We start from the raw sequence: 19,858 nt of genomic DNA, 5'->3' as shown, positions 1-19,858 counted from the left end.
TTCCACCTTTCGTCCATATCTGACGTATATCTCCTCACTTTGCAATAGCATTTAAGCTTAATCTTGGGATAAACCCACTTAGCAAAGCCTCTCTTTACCTTCTATAACAAGCTATAAACCAAGAATTGGGATTACCTTGAATTTTCTAAAGACCACAAGGTAGTATTTGCACTTGACATGCCAAATCTCTTTCCTTTGTCCACCACAGTGGCCATGAGGGATAAGCAGAGACGATTCCTAATGAGGAACTAGAAGCTTGGAACAAGCTTCTCGACGAGCACCAGCACTACTAAAATTCACGTCCAAGTCAAACTCAAGTGACCGGCACAATCTGTTCATCCAATCCATAAGCCAATGGTGCACTTTGAATCAAGACTCCGTTGTAGTTGAGTAACTTTAAATTCTCCTTCACTTGGATAATTAGCATTATTGAACCCTTTTGCTTCTATTTTTCTCGGAGGATTCACTATATATATATTCTCTATATAACGTGCGTTCATGATCTATTTATAAATATCCTAATCTATAATTTTTTCTTGAATAAAACACAACCCTTTTCTATTCAATCTATAGGTAACCCCTTTATATAGCACCCTTTTGTATGTTAAAAATGGTGTTTTAAAAACCCTTAATTTTGAACTCACGTTATATATACATATATTCATGAGTGACCCCCCTGAGTTATTTTTACTTCCATAGGTCCTCTATCTCATAACCTTTCGTCCACAACAATGGCAATATCTCCTTATTTATTCATAATGATAAGGTCGATAGGCTCCATGTAAAGAGAGGGAATGGACATCGACGCCTGCAGCCCTTTTGACTTCCATATATCTTTTAAGATATCTTATGGAATATTGGAAATGCTTTTACCGTGCTTCTTTTAGGTTCCTTTGATATTCTAGGCATTGGCCAAAGTCCATCTCTTATTCAAATGAAATTCCCCAAGACCTCCCATCTTTGAATCCCCCAAGACCTCTTCATATGAATCTTTTTATCATGTAATGTGCCCTAGCAAGAATATGCTATGAAACAAAACTTCGTGTCCAATCATTCATGTGATTTGAAAAATGCAAATTAAATTCTATGCAATGCAATCAATCAAACAATGCTCCGCACAAAAATTATGAATGCACTAAAGAAAATGTACCTAGCCTAACTATATGTGCTCGTGCATCATGCACAATGGAAAATAAATTCCTAATGACGCTGACTAATGTGTTCAAATTCTTGGCTAAAAACTATGCCCTCAGTTTGCAATGGTGGACACGTAGCGTCATGACATCATGTGCCTCAAATGCTTTGCACAAACTGCCACTTTGAAGCTTTAAATATTATTTTTCATTGAAAATTGCATGAACGGCCACTTTGAAGCTTTAAATATTTATTTTTCACCAAAAATGCCTTAAAGATCCGTAAAAAATGCTCTAAAATCTTGCAAAGTGCACCTTAAAATCCATCTCTCAATTACAACGGTTACAACATATGGAACATAATTTTCCAACAATGATCAAGCTTGCAACAATAAGAAACTTTAAAGTAGCACAACAAAAATAGAAAAGGCATTATGATTTGGGATGTGAAAACATCCAATATAAGAAAGGCCAAAAAGTCAATATATATTTCACAATCAAGAATCACTACAACAAAAAGGCTCCATAGATGCGCTTGTAGACGCAATATTTGAATTGTGAAAAAAAAGTCGGGCGCGTTTATTAACGCATCTATTTTCGCGTCTACAAAATCGTGTCTAAAAGCGCGCTTATAGTCAGAAGTAGATGCACACTTAGACGCGCCTATAGACGCGCGTATAAACGCGCTACTGAATATATCATCATATTTATAAAAAAGTGGATATATTCATATTGTGCGTCTATACACGCGTGTATCTACGCATCTAAAACCGCGTTTACTCTGAAAGTTTTTGACGAGAATAGACGCGCATTTATCTTGCAATTTAGACGCGCTGGTAGACGCGCAAAACAGAGGTATGAAAAAAAAACCAGAGAGCATATGGCTTTGCAGGCCACATGCTCTCTGGTTTTTTTCCCCCCCATCAACATCAAATTGTATACTTAGGGAAAACAAGGAAAGATTATTTCGAAGATTGGATACTGAAAACAAAACAATGTATGTAGCACACGAAATTTCATATATATAGATGAAACGTTTTTACATTATGAGTTCTAGTGCTTGTGACGTCATGATCGCAAGCACTAGCTGAAAGTAATACATATCAAAAATGAAAATTACAAGCCAAGGGGAGGCATGCATGCATGGGGCTCCTTTATATCTCCTTAGAAGAGGCATCATCATCGCTACCACCACCGCTGCCGTTGCCGCCACCGCTACTGCTAGTCCCCCCTTCGCTATCCTCAACTGCATCAGGGTTCGCCTACACAAAGGATTAAAGTATATAAATACCATTACAAACAATAAATCATATTGATCTATACTTTTCATGTAAAAAATAACACATACCTCTTCTGGTGGTGGAATCCTCATGGCACAATTATATTGCTCCTCCGTGATGAGTCCCTCCTCGTAGAAATGCTGCCAAGTGGACGTCTGGTTATGACCTCGATGGTAGCCTACCTCTCTAGGAGTAGGCATCCTACCAACGATATGGAACTACAAAACAATTTGAACATACAACGTATTAAAACACACTACATAATGAAGTGAAACAAATTACAAAATTTAATTTAAAAAAAGAAATCAAATAATACTTACAAACTCAGCCTCCCATGATTCCCTGCCACCCGATCCATAATGCGACGATCCCATGGTTGCCATCTGAATACGTCGCGCCTCTGCATGCTGGCGACTTATCATTTTCTCCGTTGCTCTCTTCTTGGCCTCTTTCCACTCCTTGCGGTGGCAATTGGGTGGTTGGCCATATCCAGGGCGCCCCTGCTCTTGTCTCCGCAATGACTCCTTGGCACGCGTCATAAGGTGAGACCTCTTGTTATGAAGCGCATCTCTCACCTTTGACCGTCCCCAATCATTTGAGAATCGTGAATTCTCGGGATTAGGGTACCTTTTATGTACTGCACGCAGCACCTCTTGCCACAAACCATTTTTTTGGTGCTTGAAGGGAATCATGCAATCTTTGTATGTGGCATGCACGACACTCCTCAAGTAGGCTATCACTTCCCTCCCCTCGAAGTCATGCAAGATACCACCAACATCAGTGATAGAGTAGTACATTTGTGGAGGCTCACCTCTCTCATTTTCTGGTGAGGGTGATCGAGAGCCACCACCTAGGCAACCCCCACAAAGCCCTCGACCTCCTCGTCCTCCTGCACCACTCTCCCTCCTCCCTCGATGTGCATTACCCTCTACCTCACTCGATACACATGCCTCTGTAGATGTACGTACTTCGGCCGATCCATGTACCTCAGCTGATCCCTATGTAGGCAAAGATGTGATAGGTGTCCCAGACATCACACTAAAAACCTCATCTGCAGTGGGAGGGCGACCAAGATAATTGTTCATCTCCCCCATGAATTGCTCCTTGTTGAACGGGGTGCTGGAGGATCCAGGATTCCATATCTACACAAGAAAAATCATATTACCCTATGTAGATAAAACATATTACATACAGCGTCTATACCTGCGTCTCTATGCACGTCTATACCTGTGTCTCTGTGGGCATCTGTTAGCGCATGTATCCTCGCGTGTACACTGCAGAGCACACGCACCTGCACACGCGCTCAAAGACGCACCCCCAGAGAAACGTTTTCCGCGTCTATCTCTGCGTCTACACTGAGATGTAGACGCGCTATCAGACGTGCTTGGTCGGATGATTTTAGCAGACGACCACCATTATTGATTTACAAAATGCAATACATAATGGAATCACAAATCCTAAATACACAGACAGAGCAGAGAGAGGAAGATAGAAAGAAAGAGAGAGAGAGAGAGAGAGAGAGAGGCTCACCTTGGGTGTTTGGTGTGGCGGGTGGTGGCGCTTCTTCCTTCTCCTTCTTCCTCTCCTTGGTAAGTTACCCTCCCTTGATGCTTGCTTCCTTGCTTGCTGCTTCTTCTTCTTCTCCTCTCTCTTGTTCTCTCTTTCTTCCTCTCCTTGGCTTTCCTTTTTCCCTTCTTGTGTGTTTGAAATAAAAGAAGAGGTGAGTCACGAGGAGGTGAGGCATGAAAAGACTAGGTGAGGCATGAAGAGACTACATGTCGGCTAAACTCAAGCTTCAGAACCGCAAAAAACGTAGGAAAGGAAAGGCGTAGTTTGAAAAGAAATGATTTAAGTATGATTTGAATTTTGACGTGTGCGTCTATTTTTGCGTGTATAAGCGTATCTATTTGCGCGGATATATAGACGCAAAAGTCGTGTCTATTTACACGCACGTTTAGACGAGCCTATAGACGCTGTGATAGACGCACCCAACTTTGCGCGTCTAATATGCACGTCTATGCCTCATTTCTGTTGTAGTGAATAAAGAACTCATAGAATCATTAATGCACACATGGCTTAGACCATTTACAATCTCGTAAAGGGTATCTGCAGACACATATAAGGTCAAAAGAGATAGTTAACAAAGCATACCAAAAGTGCATAACAACAGCACACCCAAATCACATAAAACCATATTACAGATCATGCCAAATAAGCACATAAGAAAAACAATACCTGAGTTAATAGGAAGAATGCCAACCAAACAATCATCATCCTCAACAAAGACACCTTGCAAACATACATCAATAAAAAATAACAACACTAGCTCCAATCTCGTTAGAATACATATTTTCTTTCCCTCCTGGGGGGAGATATTATGGGTACCAGATCACGTGGCAAGAAATGGAAAGGTTGTCACATGTCAAGAAAAGGAGAGAGCAGGGTTGGATCAAGAAGACCCCATGATCTTGGAGTGAAAGGAGGAAGGAGTACAAAGAGAGAAGGGTGTAGGAGAAATGGAGGAGGAGGAAGGCTGAATGCCCCGATTTTAAGGGAGAGACATCATAAGAGAACAGTGAGGATACAAGCTCAAGGTGAAGATTCAACCCAAATTAAAAGATAGCAAGCGTGACCTTGTCCATTTTCAATTCGTGATTAGGCTTCAAACCAAGTTCAAGAGTTTACTAGTGTATACTCCTCCATAGCAGCCCTTGCAGATCAGTGATACACTCTCTAGAAGACAACAAAGGATGGAAGCGCCCACTACAACATATACATGCTATAACGACGTTTATAACGACGTTTTCTTTATATATGAAAAATATCCCCGTCGTCACTATTAGCATCGCTACAAAACCGTCGCTATTTGCCTCGCTATTTTCGTCGCTAATTTCGTCGGTATTAGCGTCGCTAAATAGCGACGCTAATACCGACGAAATTAGCGTCGCTATTTAGCGACGCTAATACCGACGAAATTAGCGACGAAAATAACGACAGTTATAGAGGAATTTTCGACGTTAATATCGACGATTGCAGAATTATTTTGCAACGCTAATACTGACGGTTGCAGAAAAAAAAATTTTTGTGGCAGCGCTGCAGATGCAGCCCTACCACAGTTAGAGCCACACGGGGCTAAGAGACAATTCCTGCTGTCAAAGAAGTTAGACAATCGATCCCAAATAATGACAAGACTTTGCAAACAAGTACTTTTATGACATTAATTAATACAAATGTGCACTGCATTGATAAAGAAAATAACATAACTTAAATTGAGAAGTGCTACTGCGACAAAGCAAATATGTATACACCTATACATCAATATGTGGTGAATAACATGGAGATGTGTATATAGAGTCATGCTACAACATAGAAGTACGAATCATATACACTTAGCTATTACATATGGAGGATAGAGGCCATAAGGCCTTACATAATACAAGATGGGGAGTAATCCTATGTAGCCTAATCTGCTCTCTACGACTCATCCGCATCAGGCAACTCCTCTCGCTGTAGTGGCATATCGAAGGGAGCCTGCAATAGCAAATACATATATAATTGTGAGTACCAAATACAAACTGACATATAATGACAGATTTCTCAAATTAGGAATGATATTTATTACTACTTACCGGTCCTCCCCGAGCATAGAGCTTCTCGATCAGGGCACTCTAGCCATGCTTCTGCCTGTATGTCACCTCTAGTGCAGCTGGGTCGCGATTTGTAAAACCTTGCTGTGGCACACAAACATTGAAAAACAAAGTACTTGAGATTCATGTTCGAAATACATACATCAACATGGATGTCATTAAATTAGAGTACTCTACCCTATTAATACTTACGAAATCTGCCAAGAATGTTGCGTAGCCGCCGCTACCAAGGTGATGCACCAATCCTGCATCCAAGCGCGCCTTTGCTGCATCCTTCTGCTGCTTCCACTTGTCTGGAGTGGATGTCGCCTCATCCTGGAGATTACTCCAGTCCTCTCTATCCAGCCACTCCGGCTTCGATTTGCCCTGCTTGACTGCTTCGCGTGCATCAGACCACCTATGCAACTGATAGTCATGCACACACGTCATCATCCATCCTCTCGAAAATCTATCATTGCTAGAGGGATGAGGGAACTCTTGATACAATGTATCGATTATGTACTCCTTGCTGGCATCTGGGATCTGCTTCCACTTATCTGTAATGTTGTGCCGAAATACTTGTTGGCACAACTCATGCATCCTAGAGATGACAGCTTTTCCCTCATCATTCATGTATAAATGGCCAGTGGCCTTATCTATGAGATACGAGTAACCTGCAAGATTTTGCAAACGGGTACTTTCATGACATTAATACAAATGTGTCAAACATAACTTGAATTAATAAGTGCTACTGCGAAAAAGGATGCGAAAATACATACCTAGAGGAGTGGGTTTCGTGTACTTCTTGTCGGCCCTAGGAGTGATCGGTGGGGTGCGTGAAGGAGTGGGAGCAGTAGACGTCTGCCCGCCACCACCAGTGAAAGGCGGTGTCGACTCCCTGGTGGCAGTGCGAGTGGGAGAGACTGCATCTGTATCCCCACAACAGGAGCTGCCTCCTCCTCGACTACGTGACTCTGAAGCAAAGCGAGACATGCGACTGTGTCTATTGGAGACCGAAGCATCGGACCATCCAGAGTCTGCCGATCGTGCTGAGATGGAAAGGGAAAGTTATGCATCAGCTCTATCTCTGACCCGTGCTAGCTGCTCCGGTGAGAAATGCGCTAGCATCGCATCAATGTCGTCATCTGTAAAATCGCGACTCATCCTGCCGTCCGTGCCCAAATCCTAAACCTGAACATACAAGGAAAAATAATAATAATAATAGATAATGAATTGCAAGACATAATAAAACTAAGACTTAATTTGCAAGACTTCATTTTAAAATAATAATAAAAATTAGATAATAAAAAACACCATACTCCAAAAACATACAAACTGTCCTAATTGATTTGCAAAAAGTGGCATTGCTCTAGTGGGAGGAACGTTTTGATCGAGTCACTTTTGTTTAGGGTTCCACAATCTCATCTTGGCATAGCTCAATATACACCGGGAGATCTATACAAAATTCTCCACAAAATGAGGACTCTGGTTCATTTTCAAAAAACCCATCCTCTATCTCCTCTATCTCCATAGGTGAGATGTCTTAGTCCTCCAGGCGGTTCATCCTAGTTTCTTGTATGCCTTCTGTCATTGTCGCTATTAAAGGTGTCTCTTCTACGATCGGTACGGGGGTTCTGGCAAACATGGGGATACTCCTAGATATCATGGGAATGACATACCACCATTGAGGTTGTTGCGGATTAGGAAAAAAGACGACCTGATCCATATTACGATTAGTATAAAAGTCCACTTTGAGATTGCTAAAGCGCGTCAAGTATTAGGGGCTCTTACCTGCTCACAGTGATTTGGCAAAACAAATGTATCACTCAAATCGGTCCACTTCTTCGTTGAGTCAATCTCAACAAAGCCACTTGGCCCTCGCCAAACAGTTGCACCTGCTCCTTCGAGAGTAACCTTGAACCATTGCACATCAAATATGGTCACAAAGAAACTTCGATAGTCCACTGCAAGGATACTCTGTAAACATCCGAAATACTCCATCTCTGCAACTACACGGTTTGGATCTATGGCACATTATCGGCTTTCCTGCTCAAACATTGCCATCACTCCACAGTCCATTGTCAAGTTTAACTTGTCGATGTGCTCTACTCTGAAATGTCGTCCACATGACCATGCTGCACTATGGACCTTCACTGGGAGAAGAACAAGTATATTAGTTGTGATTTGCAGTATAGATTGTAATTTCTTGGGATTGCATACCTTGGGATTGCATCCATACCTTGGGATTGCATCCACGTGAGAAGTCCCACTCTTCTTCAGTAACTGTTTCTCCATCTTGAGATGCTTTGGTTAGGGCCTCATGTAGCCATCTAGTGGACATGAGTAGAGGCATCTCCTCTAAGCCCTTCGGATATCGAATGGGCCGTTGCTGCGTACTCCATCGAAAGTCAGATCTTGCAGACTCTCGCTCAGCTCGAGCATCCTCATACCGTTGCAGCCACTTCTCCATCGTAGCACTATGCAGCATACAAAATCGGTTCACCTTGGACTCCATGGATGTGTCCATCTTCTTCTCTATTCCGTTTTCCACTAGGACATCTCCATTCAGATGATCATCCTCCTTAAGTGACCATATCAAGCCTTTGTCCCGGTCCACAGTGGACAACCACTCAGAAATGTACACCAAGGCCTTCGACACTAACCAACCTTCAGCCATGCTACCCTCAGGACGAGCCCGTTGTTGCACAAATCCCTTTAAGGTCTTCATGAACCGTTCAAGGAAAAACATCCATCGACTATGGACTGGACCTGCAACCTGCAATTCATCTACAATATGCACTAGAAGATGGGTTTGTATCGTGAGCATGCTAGTGGGAAGATACTTCTCCAAAAGACAAGCAGTCTCTACTGCCATGCATTTCGCGGATTCAATCGATGATGTGTGAATCTCTTTTTGGGAGACAAACTGAACCAACTCAGACAATTTGTAAATGGTTGTCCGTACCTCTGATGTCAGAGACCCTGCGATTGCGATCGGCAATAGGAACTGTGAAAACCATGTAATTAATATTGTGTATAAACAAATAGAGATTCTGAAATCTAATATGCAGAATCATGCCATACGCAGCCTCATACCGTACATACCTGACACATCTTATGCCAATCATGGGATTTGAGTCCTGTCAGTTGGTCATCCTTTGTGAATGCTGTCTTGAGAGAACTCATTAGGCCAGTTAGCGTGCGAAAGGACTTGATGTTTTCCTTTACTCGTCGCACTTCATTGCCAGACAAAACCCAAGGAGCGTGCGGCAATTGCACTCGACCGTCGACGCCACTTACAGGCCAACATGGTTCCATCTTTCCCACTGCTTTCAAATCCATCCTCGCTCCTAGTGTGTCTCGCTGCCCAGTGAGGTAGTCCCATAGCAAGCTACCCACATTCTTAAAAATGTACATGGGATCTAAAAAGTGGTTAATTTTCAGTTTTTTCCAATAAGTCAACTCATAGAAAATTGAGAAGTGTCGCATTCCACTGGGAAGCGAGTCTTGGTCCACCATCCTGCGATCAAACCAGCTCAGTGCATTCATTCTCGCAGGAGGGTGACCAAGAAATCCTTCTCTCATGACATGACCCTCTGGCAAAAAAGCCCGATGTCCCTCAAATACCATCTTCTTCATAGATTTTGACATACGAGAATCCAACCTTGGTCCACACAGAGGACATGCATGGTAACCTGACGTGACTAGCCTTGCAGAACACACATGTACAATGAGGCATGTCATAACACCAACATCGCTCAAAGAAAACTAGCAAAATAAGAAAACACGCTTTACCAGAGCATTCTCCATAACCTGGAAAGTCATGCATGGTCCACATAAGAATTGCCCTTATAGTTGCGGATCACCTACCAATATGTTTGCTCATGTCCTCCACTACAATTCCCTCCCACAACTCCTTTAGCTCATCAATTAGTGGAGAGAGGTAGACATCCATATTCTTGACTTTGTATCGTCGAGGCACAAGCAAGCTGAGCAAAAGGTGTCCTTTCTTGGTGGAAAGCCATGGCGGTATATTGTAGTTAACAAGGACCACGGGCCATACACCTTAGGAGGTGGAACGTAAACCAAAACGATTTACCCCATCCATGGCAAGACCGAATCGTAGATTCCTCGCCTCCTTTGCAAAGTCAGGGAAAGTCTCGTCAATGTGATGCCATGCTTCTGAGTCAGCTGGTGTACACTGTACACCATCAGTGGATCGATTTTCCGCAATGCCATGTAGTCAACTTTGCAAAACTCTTGGTCCGAAAAATGTGACGAACACGTGGTATCAGCGAAAAGTGCCTCAAAACCTTCTGTGGAACAGTCTGTCCTTGCAAGTCATTTTGATACCTGTCCGCACCGCACTTGGGACATGTGGCCAACAATTCAAACTCTCCCCGGAAGAGAACACAATCATTGGGGCAAGCATGAATGCAATTATAATCCATGCCTAGCTTTCGTAGCACTTGTCTTGCATCATCACGAGACTCAGGCATCATGTTTTGGGTAGGCAAAATGTAAGATTTCAATGTTCTACAAATTGCAATGAAGCACTTATTAGAGTACTACATAGCACATTTTAATGGCTTTCAATAAAGAATCATACACATCATAATACACCTGAATAGCTCTGTCACACTCGCATCGCTCCATCCATACTTTGTTTGTATGCTCAACAATGCAAGAAGTGTCTTTAAACGGGATACCCGACTCGCATCATACAATGGAATGGCAGCCTTCGCAATTAAAGGATCTTGGGATTCTGAGTCCGTCAGAAGCAATGATTCGATCATGTCCTCTAACTCGGGCTCCAAAAAAGCAGGAGGATCGTCCATGTCTCCAGCATTCTCACCCATAGAAGGGGGTTGAGAGTTATCACCTTCTATGAGATAGTTAGTTATCTCAGACGGCATTTTTATAGAGCCTGGACGAACCCGTCTTACTGGACGCAAGAGATCTGTGGACTGCAATGTATCGACATGGCCCTGACCCTGTAAAGGACGTTAAGGAGCTAACTTCTAAGATAACCCCAAACTGTTATACTTAAATCAATTACATGTCATATAGTAATGAGAGAGAACTTACCGCAATCTCGTAATTCAAGACTGCTTGGTCGATTATCTCAACTCGAAACTCTCCATACCATTGCACATGCTCTATGGACAAATGACGTTTCCAAAGAATGGCCAATTTGCATTGCGTGCATGGACAGGAGACACGTTGATTGAGCCAAGCCTCACGATCCCCACCATGTTGGTCGTGAGTGCTAGACATCTTGACTGCGATGTAATGGAATGATAATTTAATAACGATTCTATATTGTATATTGGGACCACTCCACTATATATATTTCAGGTCTTTTTTTTTTAATTTTCGTACCTATCTCTTTGAGTTCGTCTCTAAACTTATCTATCTTTGAGGTCGGCTCTAAACTATGCTCACACACATACATTTTTATAACAGTTAATAGATCTTCCACTATGCCTTGAAAGGCACAACTCCTTTTGAATCCTTTATTGGTCAAACGCTAGTAGTGAGTTGTTTGAAAGTTTTTGGAAGCATTACTTATGCTCATAGAAAGAAATTAGACTCTAAATCTCTCAAACGTATTCTCATGAGTAATAGTAACATCACCAAAGCATTTTACTTTTATGATCCTAGAAAAAGAAGTATTTCTACATCTAGAAATATCATTGTGGATGAATATGTAGTTTAGAAAGATCTTGCAAAAGATACAATCCAAACAAAACAAGCATCTCATTTCTCTTTCTCTACATCTCTATCTCTCTCACTCTCTCTCTAAAATTATAATCAAGCAAAACAAGCATCCCCCTTCACACTCCTTTCCATTTCTCTTTATTTCAACACTTCCTACCCTATATACATTGCAAAGATTGAAGAGAACCAACACAAGAAAAAATATAAAAACACTCTCTTCCATTTCTCTCTTTCAACACTTCCTAACCTACATTGCAAATTAAAACAACACAAAGATTGAAGATAAACCAACACTTTCTAACCTACATTGCAAAGAATAAAAACCAACACAAGAAAAAATTTGAAAATACTCGCTTCCATTTCTCTCTCTTTCAACACTTCCTAACCTACATTGCAAAGTAACACAAAGCAACACAGAGATCGAAGAGAAACCAATACTTTCTAACCTACATTGCAAAGCAAAACAAAGTGTAAAGAAACCAAAACAGGGCATACCGTCGTGCTCTCTTCTTCTTCCACGACCTCTTCGTGCGGGCGACGCTCCTCTCCTCGCGTGCGGCTCGCGGCTTGCTTCCTTGCTCACCTCCCTCTCTTGCTCACCTCCCTTTCTCTTTCTCTCCGCCTTCACCTTGCTTCTGCAGTTCGTGCGCACGTTTGAAAGAAACATTCGCGTTTTCGCGAAATGTTACCAGAGTAAGTCGTCGCTATTTACGTCGCTATTTGTGTCGCTAAATAGCGACACTAATAGCGATGTTTTTAGCGACGCAGATAGCGACGCTAATACCGACACATTTTTTGACTTAAAATATTTCGAGGATTAGCGACGTAAATAGCGATGCCAAAAAAAAAACGTCGCTACTTAGCGTCGCTATACGTGTGTACCCTTTTAGTGGCCGTAAAGGAATCAAGGTGAAGAATAAGACTAGCAGAGTGCTCTTTTTGGTAGACCTCCTTCTTACTTTCTTCGGTTTGCTCCATCCACTCCAATACAAGAACTAAATCAGAGATACATAGAGTAGAAGGTCAATAGTAGATGACAGATTGAGAAGCATAGCAGCAACATCCATAGTCGAGGAGAAGAGAAGGCTCAAAACCATACGTTGATGTCAAATCAACCCTTTTGTAATCTTCAAGATCTCAAGAACTAAGTCTCAGATACATAGAGTAGAAAATCAATAGTAGATGACAGATTGAGAAGCATAGCAACAACATCCATAGTCGAGGAGAAGAGAAGGCTCGAAACCATATGCCAATGTCAAATTAACCCTTTTATAATCTTCAAGATCTAATTTAAGAAAAGTAGTCCACGAGCCCCTCATGTGTGATACTCATCTCTTACTTGAGTTAACTTGCCTTCACCATAGTTAACTCGTGATGCTATTTATACTACTTTATTTTAGTTGTAGGCCCAGGGAATTCCCAAACCTCCATTTTGGGCCCTGAACCTATTCTCTCCCCAAGCCTAGATTTGAATTTGAATTTGCAAACATCTATGGTTGAGGCGTTGAGGTCATTAATGCATGCATGCACAATGTCTTTTCTCTCTTTGCCTCTTTCTTTCCTATTTTCTCTTGGGTCCAAGGAGCAAGCTTGACATTCGCAAGCAGGTGGGTGGTCCAAGGAACAACTTCAGCTCTCTCTCTCTCTCTCTCTCTCTCTCTCTCTCTCTCTCTCTCTCTCTCTCTCTCTCTCTCTCTCTCTCTCTCTCTCTCTCTCTCTCTCTCTCTCTCTCTCTCTCTCTTTGTGCACCGGTCGTCCTCCTCCTCCACGGCAGCCGTCACCCCGATGTCGTCTCACCATCATCTTCACCGTCATCGCCTTGGTCGTCGTCGTTGTCGTCGTCCAAGACTCAAGTCCTCCTTCGCGGCTGCAGCCCCAATGTCTCTCTACCCCCGACTACGTGGCGTCCTAGTCAGGAGAGAGAGATAGATATATTATTTAGTTAATTTTAAGTTAACTAATTAGTAGTAAGATTAGTTAAAAGTTAATTAACTAGTTGTTATATGATTATTAATTTGTTGTTATTAACATTAATAATTAGTTAGTTGTTATTTTAATTAATTGAATAATGATAATAATAATAATATTATTATTATATTCATTTATTATTATTAGTTGTATGTATTATTATTTTATTTTATTATGATATTATTCAACTTAGTTTATTTAAATACAGACATAGATATAGATATAGTTATTATATATATTAATTGAATAGTTATTTTATTATTGTTGTTGTTGCTCATTCAACTCAGTTTATTTAGAAGATATAGATATAGATAGATTAACAACTTTGTCATTGTTATTGTTTTGTTTTGTTTTGTTGTTATTTATTATTTTTGTTATTATTTATTTTGTTATAGATTATAAATAGATATTTAATTAGTTGTTATTTAGTTATTATTATTATTATTTAGTAGTTAATATTATAATAATTGGTTAATAGTTGTTTATTGATTTGTTGATTGTTGATGATTTGTTATTATGTTTTTATGTATTATTAACTTAATAATATTATTATTATTGTTGTTGTTGTTGTTGTTATTCTATTATGGTATTATTCATATTATTTTATTTAGATCTAGATTAAATATAGATAGATTGATTTTATTTAGATTAGATATAGCTTATTATTATAATATTGTTAACATTAATAATTAGTTTTATATATATATATATATATATATATATATATATATATATATATATATATATATATATATATATAGAGTTGTATATGGTTATATCATATTATATTATATTTATGTTAATGTTAATTATATTTATATTAGTTAGTTCTTATTATTGATATAATATAATTATAGTTATAGTTTTAATATAATTGTATTAATATGTTAATAATAAAGTAATTAGTTATTTGATAGTTGATAGTTAAATTATATGGTTATAATTATATATATTATTTATAGTATTAATTACATTAATAATCAATTAATTAATAATTAATAAATGAATGAATAATATTTATAAATATATTAATAATTAATAGCAATGTAACTAAGTAATTAATAGTTATATGGTTATAGTTATAATTATTTATAGTTATCATAGTTATTATAGTTAGTTATAAGTTATTAGTTATTATTACTTTATTATTGTTATTATTTATTTTTTGTGTTTTTATTTATTTTTATAAATTATTATAGATTATAGATAGATATATATTTATTTTTGGTTGTTCTTATTATTGTTATTTAATAGTTAATATTATAATAATTAGTTAATAATTGTTTATCAATGATTTGTTATTATATTTTATTCTTATTGTTGTATTATATTATTATTTTATTGATAGTTAATAGTTAGTTATTAGTTTTATTAATTACAATTAGTTGTTTAATTAATTAATAGTTATTTGATAGTTGATTGATAGCTACTTAGACGATAGTTATTATCTGTTCATTGTCGATGTCGATGCTCATGTCGATTTGATTATTGATGATGATGATGTTGAAAGTTAGTAATTAGTTAATGATTTTATTTAATAATTATTTAGCTGTTTAATTAATTAATTAATAGTTGATAGTTGAAGTTGATGATGTTAATTGATGATTAGTTATTAATTGATAATTGATTAATTAATAATAAATATTAATATTGATTAATATTAGTTATTAAACACCATAGATATTAGTGATTACATTAATTTAATCACTAATTAATTAATAATGAACGTATAATAATAAATGTTCTTATCTTATCTTATATTTTATTACTTTCTTAAACTAAACAAATGAATTATATTAATATTAATAATCAATATAATATATATAATATAATAATTAATTTTTTATTTTTATGATTATATTTTTATCAATATAATATAACTAGGTAAATAATTAAATAATTATATTATTAAATTAAATAAATCAATTGATTTATTAACTAATTTGTATTTTTTAAAATTTAATTTCTCCACTCTTAATTGTTTTTTGAATTTATATGTATATATAGTTATAATTAGTTATATTTGTGCTTTTGATCAAGACTTTAGTTGATGTTGGTGTTTTGGTTACATATTTATGAGCATGCGAGTATTTTTTGTGGTTGTGTGTCTTTTGGGGGTGACTTTTTTGTGTGGTGGCTGGTGCTAAAGTTGGTGGTCTCTCTCCTTCAAAGTTAGTTTGTGTTATTGAGAGAGAGAGAGAGAGAGAGAGAGAGAGAGAGAGAGAGAGAGAGAGAGAGAGAGAGAGAGAGAGAGAGAGAGAGAGAGAGAGAGAGAGAGAGAGAGAGAGAGAGAGAGAGAGAGCATTTACGAAAAAAGAGAGAGAGAGAGAGCTAATAGGTTGGTTGATGTCAATTGGTTTTGTTATTGGGTTGCTTCGTTGCGTAGAGAAAGAGATAATGATAAATTATTAATTATTAATTGAATTTATTATTATTTAATCAATTATTAGTTTTGTTGATTGTTTCTTGGTTGTGGACTCTCTTTCTTTTGACATAGGTGTGGGGGTAGATATTAATTAATTAGTGTTGATATAATAGTAATAATTAATATAATGTTGATGTTGATGTAATTGGTTTTGACGGCAACATGGGTGAAGATTATTAATCAATCAAATATGGGAAAGAAGGGGAGGGAGTGAGAGAAAAGTTGATTGATTGATTAATCATGGAGGCACATATGCTCTCTCTTTCTCTATCTATCTTATAATTTGGTAGATTAGTTATTGGTAGGGTGGTAGGTTAGTTTTGTTTATGTTGCTGATAAGTTATGAAGTGGGTTAGTTTTGTTAGTAGGTTGGTTAGTTGGAGAGAGAGAGAGAGAGAGAGAGAGAGAGAGAGAGAGAGAGAGAGAGAGAGAGAGAGAGAGAGAGAGAGAGAGAGATTAGAGAGCAAGAGAGACAGATGTGCTCTCTAATTGCTCTCTAATTGCTCTCTCTCTCTCTCTCTCTCTCTCTCTCTCTCTCTCTCTCTCTCTCTCTCTCATGTAGGCATGAAGTCTGAGTATTTGATTTGAGTTTAGGGTTTAAATTTGGTTTTATAGGCAAACTCTATGTATGTATGTATGTCTCTCTCTCTCTCTCTCTCTCTCTCTCTCTCTCTCTCTCTCTCTCTCTCTCTCTCTCTCTCTCTCTCTCTCTCTCTCTCTCTCTCTCTCTCTCTCTCTCTCGACTTTTGAAATTGTGGGGTTTTTGATTAATGTTGGATTTGTATAGAGAATACCCACCCACACACTTTAAAATATAAGGATCTACATTGGATTGGAATAAACATTTTAGGATATGTGTTTTAAGACATGGAGTGGAAGATATCTTTTACCTTGATCTTAAAACATAGAGTGAACGATTCTGTAGTAACTTTAAGATATGTATTATATTACCAACCCCTAAAGGTACCAGAGTGGAGCTAAATTATAATACTATTGATTTATTCATGGCTTTCATTATTGAGGGATAGAACTATCCTTTGCCTCGCTCATTGCAATTCGTGGGGCATTATTAGAAACCTATTATTGACGTTTTTAAACTTAGGAAGTTTTTTAGTGTGTGAGCTATAGTTTTATTGGCAGGAGTGGGGAGAGTTGCATTGTCCTAAGGCACGATTTTCTAAGAAAGGATATTGTATGATGTGTACCATACAACCTTAGGTACACGAATTAAAAAGCCAACTCACTGGTCATTGTGACATTGGGTTCACCAAAAGATCCATCCTCAACTTTGCTCATTGCAATTCATGAGTGGGTATAACTATAAGGATCTTTGAATTTGTTCACGAGATGTGAACAAAGACAAGTTACTTAACTTAAGACTGAGAGGGGGGTTTTGCATCATGATGGATGTATTCATAGGGATGTTGAAATGGATACATACATTGTGACAAAAACTCTAATCTCTCACCTAGGGAGCCATGGGAATTTACTTGAAATAATCCAAATGCACCTTGAAGACCCACTTGAGTCCTATGTGTGGGATAAACAAATTGAAACCTCACTCCAGATGCTACTTGCTATAGCAAGTCCTATTGTAATCAATCATATGGTCTAATACACGTGTGTTTTAAATTTAATGCATTGGAAGTTAATTTAATGCCATCTAGGATTTTTCAATACTTCTAAATTTTAAGATAAGATAAGAATAGTTGATATGGACCTCAATGTTGACGCATGTGTTTTGCACAGCGTAGAGGCTTTTGTACCAAACAAAAATGTGTCTGCAGCAACGAATATTGTCCAATGCACTCCTAGTGTGCAAATGAATATGCTCAAAGGGAAAGAGATTACAAGGAAGAAGGCAGTTCATCGTGCACTCAGGCATGCTGGAGGATGTGAAAGTTCTGTTGGTTTCATGAGAGTCATTTATCATTTGGATGGGCTTGAGAAGCAAGTGAAGGCACTATTTTGATGTCAAAGGGCTTTGATTTCTCTTGGTAGGAGCATTGGTAGCCGTCTACAGAGGATTGAGAGAATTTTGGAGGAGAAATATGAAGGGAACCTTTGTGATGGGGTGAGGATACATGATGAGTTAGAAGAAATCAAGGGTTGCATAGGGGAGATATATGACCATGTCTGAAAATATTAGCCACTTAATGGATCCTTGGATGATCATGACGAGAAGATGAAAGATCTTATTGACAGTGCACGTCGTATAAAGGATGGCATATGTGAGTTAATTGCTCACAAGAAAGAGAGCTTGGTCACACTGGAGAATGTTTCCCTTGATGTGTAGCTTACTTCTTTGAAAGTTTGTCTGAATAGGTTTTCGACAATGTTGACCCAGATGAATCGCTGTCTAGGGTCATCCCCTTACACATGAGAACATTGCCCTTGATGTGCAACTTGCTTCTTTCAAAGTTTATCTAGATAGGTTTTTGGCAATGTTTACTTGGATGAGTTGCCGCATAAGCACATCCTTGAATCCATACTTTACTTGATATACATAACCTTTGCAAGACTTTTTAAATGAGTTTGTTGTATTTGATTCAATTGATGAAAATCTCCAGTTTGAAAAACATCTATCTCTTTCAAATTATAAAACTTTTTTGAACCCATTTTAATAGTTTTTTTTTTCATATTTCACCTTGGTATTCGTTCACCTTTGAGCCTCAAACACCTTTGGATCTTCAACACATTCGAGCCTTTGGCAAGACCGGTGTACGGATGTAGACAAACGAACATCCATTAGCAGGGCTTGGAGAGAGAGAGAGAGAGAGAGAGAGAGAGAGAGAGAGAGAGAGAGAGTAATGCCAGGAGGCATATTCCACGGTGGATTTCGTGAGGTTTTGCAGTGGATTCTGTAAAATTATATTCGTTGCCGGGGCTCATACACAAGGTGGATTCCTTGTGTGAAAAGTCGATGGGGATGCTTGTCCTTTTCGAGCGTCTCGTTAATTTAATGTGCAAGTGGGTGATTCCGCAAAATACATATTTAAATTAATGGACGTTTATGAGTTTAGAGTGCGCACTCATAATAAATTAAGGTTAGGATTGAGTTCTAACCAATTGATTTATTTTGTAGCTGAAGACTCCTAGGTATTTACTTTTGTCATTTTAATTTTATTATTTTCTATCAATTGTGAATGCTTCAGTTGATGTGTAGAGCAAGCAATGGTGTCGTTGAGAAGCACTGGGCGATAGCGTGTATTCAAGTTATTTAGAAGAAATTATCATTTTTGATGGGCGCACATCTTAGGCATGGCGCCAATATTTATTTTGACGCACTTATTTATTGAAACACTTGACATTTATTTATTATTTTGTATGTGCATGGACGCACGATTTAAATATTTGTTATTGGACATTGTATTTGGGCATAACCCGACTCTTTGGACGCTGTCGTATTGCTGCGCATTCGAGGTGTGAAAACCACCCAAAAGTTGTGTGTGTGATTTGATATTTTGTACATATTTAGATGTTATGTTTGCTCTTTCATTCTACGCCGAAGATGGAGAAGAATAAGGTTTTTGATGGATTGGAAACTCGAGATGCAATCTCATGGGCTACACTTATTTCAAGATATGCCGAATATGGGCTTTGTGAGGAAGTACTAAAATAATTCCAAGAGATGCAAGTCGAAGTATATTGGTAGATATGTTTGCCAAATGTGAGAGCATGCTTGATGTTTAGCACACCTCAGAA

This window comes from Lygodium microphyllum, chromosome 19 (genome assembly GCF_053477565.2).
Source record: "Lygodium microphyllum isolate KBCC chromosome 19, Lygodium_microphyllum_v1.1.10, whole genome shotgun sequence".
In the NCBI taxonomy this organism is placed as follows: Eukaryota; Viridiplantae; Streptophyta; class Polypodiopsida; order Schizaeales; family Lygodiaceae; genus Lygodium; species Lygodium microphyllum.
The sequence above is the reverse complement of the archived record's forward strand: the minus strand, read 5'-3'. Positions refer to the sequence as shown.